A 3,841-nucleotide genomic window follows, 5' to 3' on the forward strand; every position below is an offset into this window, starting at 1 on the left:
TCGAAACAGTACCTCCTCTTCCTGCTGAGGATTACTCTATCAACTGGGTACAACACGTCACCCTTCTCCTTGCCTCCGAGGGAATCACTCTAAACCCTGGTCCCGTCACAGCCTCCACCCTTTCACTGCATGAAGGCATCGAATACTCTAAAACCCTGGGCTCAACAGTCACCTCTCTGGCTGAGGGAATCACGTCTAAACCCTGGAGATAACAACAGTCCACCTTCACTGCTGAGCGGAATACTCTAAACCTGGGTCAAGACAGTCACCTTCTACTGCTGAGGGAAATACTTCTAAACCCTGGGTCAACTAGTCACCTTCTACTTGCTGAGGGAATACTCTAAACCCTGGGTATGTCGGTGCAACAGTCACCTTCTACTGCGAGGAATACTCCTAAACCCTGGGTCAACAGTCACCTTCTACTGCTGAGGGAACACTCTCAAACCTGGGTCAACAGTCACCTTCTACAATGTCTGAAGGTGAACACTCTAAACCCTGGGTCAACAGTCACTTCTACTGCTGAGGGAACACCTAAACCCTGGGTCACACAGTCACCTTCTACTGCTGAAGGGAATACTCCTGAAACACCTGGGTCAATCAGTCACTCTTTTACCATGTCCCCATGCAGAGAGGCTATGTGCTGAATTGATCTGTTTGGATGGAGTTTCCTGTTGCTGGTTTATGTGTTCTTAACCTTTTATTTCTCCTGTGTTGTCAGTCTCTCTGTTGGTTAACCCTGTTATATTCTCCTGTGTTGTCAGTCTCAGTTAACCCTGTTATATTTCTCCTGTTGTGTCAGGCTCTGTTAACCCTGTTATATTCTCCTGTTGTTGTCATCTCTGTTGTTTAACCCTGTTATAACGTGTTCTCCTGTGTTGTCAGTCTCTGTGTTAACCCGTTATATTCTCCTTGTGTTGTCAGTCTCTGTTAACCCGGTTATATTCTCTTCTGTAGTCTACATGAGCTGGTGAAGATGAGGAGAACGGGTTGATCTTCAAAGACTCTGAGGAACTTTCTGGACAGCTCAAGGTACAGTAATATAATAATCCTCTTCAGCTGTGGAGATACAGAAACCCCTGATTTATACCACATCACTTGAGTCCAAAGCATTGACTATTGTTCCCAGTGGTATGATCCTGTAAACTGGCATCTTTTCTAAAGTATATTCTATCTTATCTGACTGTAACCATTCCTGTGATAGTGGTATATGGTCTGATATACACATGGCTGTTTTAACCAGGATCCAATCTACCCGTTTTATAAAACCTGTTCATGTCCCTATGTTGTGTCTCTCCAGTCTCTGTTGTGGGACTTCCCTGGCTGTGAGGACGAGGGCAAACTGGGTCAGTTCAGGAGGAACCTCCGGCCAGGGGGCAGCGGTGGGACCAGAACTGGGACCAGAATGTCCTGCCTCCTCCACTGCACCCTGACTTCCCTGTTAGACAGACCTCTCTAAAGCAGCTGACTCATCCCCTCTCTACATCTTCGCTTTGTCTCAAACCCCCTTCTGAGCCTCCAATCTTCAACATTTTAACAGACACTCTTATCCAGAACGACTTACAGGAGCAAATATTGTTAAGTGCCTTGTTCAAGGGCACATCCACAGATGTTTCACCTAGTCTGCTCGGAGATTCAAAACCAGTGACTTTTTTGGTTACTTGGCCCAACGCTCTTAACTGCTAGGCTACCTGCTCTGAAACGCTAGGCTACTGCCCTAAGGGGAACGCTAGGCTAGCCAACCGGCTTAGGCTACCGGTTCTCTGAACCGACTAGGCTGCCTAACCCGCCTCTGAACCGCTAGGCTATCCCGCTCTGAAACCGCCTCCAGGCTACCCGCTCTGAACCGCTAGGCTACCTGCTCTGAACCCTAGGCACCTGCTCTGAACCGCTAGGCTACCTGCTCTGAGACCGCTAGAGTCTACCTGCTCTGAACCGCTCTAGACGCTACTCTGCTCTGAACCCGCTCTGCCCTGCTACCTTTCTCTGAACGCTAGGCTACCCGCTCTGAACCGCTAGGCTAACCTGCTTCTAACCGCTAGGCTACCTGCTCTGAACCGCTTAGCGTACCTGCTCTTGAACCGCTAGGCTCCTGCCTGAACCGCAACCTCGGACAGCCCGTTCTGAACCGCTAGGTCTTACGCCGCTCTGAAACCGCTAGGCTACGCTCTGAACCGCTAGGCTACCCCTGCTGAACCGCTAGCTACCTGCTACCAACTGCCACACGGATCCACTTTGAGGACCTGTGGAAAGAGCAACTGTTACAACAGGCTAGTCTTTCCTCTGCTCTCTCTCCCCATGTGTCTCTCCTCCTGTGGATCTCTCTCATTCCAGGCCGTTTTGATTCCCCTCTTAAACAACACTTGAATGTATAAATGGGATATTTTCCACAATGTAAATATTGATGTAAATAAAGACTTTATTACACAGTAATACAACGTCTGGTTCCGGCTTGGTGTTATATTGTGTGTATTCCCTATCTAGTGCACTACTACTTTGACCACAGCCCTATGGACCCTGGTCAAAATAGTGCACTTACAATGGGAATAGGATGCCATTTGGGATGCAGTTTATATTGTAGAGTTTGATCATCTCTATGGTGGCTGTCTGTTGTAAAATAACACATGTGGTCCTGTCCTGTTATGACCTCATGTGAATTCCAGAACTTTCTGTGGGAGAGAAAAACAAAAGAGAATTTATTTGATTAATTTTGAAAGATGCATATAATTATAGACCCATTAGTTTCAGATGTGTATAATTATAGATCGTCAGTTTCACATGTGTATAATATAGACCCATTAGTTTCACGTGTATAATTACAGATCCATCTGGAAAGGAATTCATCCAAGGCTGTAGATTAGATCTCTCCAGAACAGTGGAGATGGACTAGATCAACCACATGTATTTATAAAGCTCTTTTTTACATCAGTTGTCACAAAAACTTTACTGTAACCACATACAAGGTAGAAGTTCACTTGAAGACTATTGAGATTCATCCTCTAAGTATCTATGGGTTGGATGGTCTCCTCACTTAGCTGCTCTTTGAAGAGTTGGGTTTACTAGTAATAATACATTAAACTTGTAAAGCTCTTTTCATTAGTTCTCTCAAAGCTCTAGGTTTAGTATGACCTAGCTGGTGTTTAAAACTGTTATATGTGTCGGTGTTTTCTGCATGGTAGGATGATGACATCAGGAGGCTGCCATTGGCGAACACCTCAGGATCTTAGAGAGAAGCTTCACCAGACAGCCAATGATATCTGGATCGTAAACTATGTCTATACACAGGAAACAACAGGACAAGTGTCAGCTGACAACAATAGAATTAGGAAACAACCGGACAGTGTCAGCCAACACATAGATAAGGAAACACAGGACAGGTGTCAGCAACAATGAAGAAATGTAAAGGAAGGAACAAAATGAACAGGACAAGTGTCTAGCAACAATAGAATTAGGAAAAAACAACAGACGGTGTCAGCTGACAACAATAGAATTAGGAAACACGCCACGAACGAGTGTCAGACCAGGAACAACCAATAGAATTAGGAAACAAACAGAGAGCACGAAGAGTGTCAGACCCTGACAACAATAGATTAGGAAACAACGACAGGACAAGTGATCAGCGAACAAGAGATTTAGGAAAGGCAGGACGAGTGTAGCCGAAACATAGAGATTAGAAACAACAGGACGCAGTGTCAGCCGACAACAATAGAATTAGAAACAACAGGACGAGTGTCAGCCGACAACAATAGAATTAGGAAACACACAGGACGAGTGTCAGCTGACAACAATAGAATTAGGAAACACAACAGGACAGTGTCAGCCGACAACAAATAGAATTAGGAAA

General features: G+C 45.4%; 1 long non-coding RNA gene across 1 annotated transcript in view; it reads right to left on the bottom strand.

Moving 5' to 3' along the window:
• The window catches only part of LOC112075911 (uncharacterized), a 7,095-nt gene extending 3,818 nt beyond the window's left edge, over positions 1-3,277 (bottom strand). Inside the window, exon 1 of the long non-coding RNA XR_011477547.1 lies at positions 3,212-3,277. This is a non-coding gene — a long non-coding RNA (uncharacterized lncRNA). The remainder of the gene's footprint in view (positions 1-3,211) is intronic.
• Between the last annotated feature and the right edge of the window lie 564 nt (positions 3,278-3,841).

The sequence above is a fragment of the Salvelinus sp. IW2-2015 genome, unplaced genomic scaffold (assembly GCF_002910315.2).
Source record: "Salvelinus sp. IW2-2015 unplaced genomic scaffold, ASM291031v2 Un_scaffold3460, whole genome shotgun sequence".
NCBI classification, from domain to species: Eukaryota; Metazoa; Chordata; class Actinopteri; order Salmoniformes; family Salmonidae; genus Salvelinus; species Salvelinus sp. IW2-2015.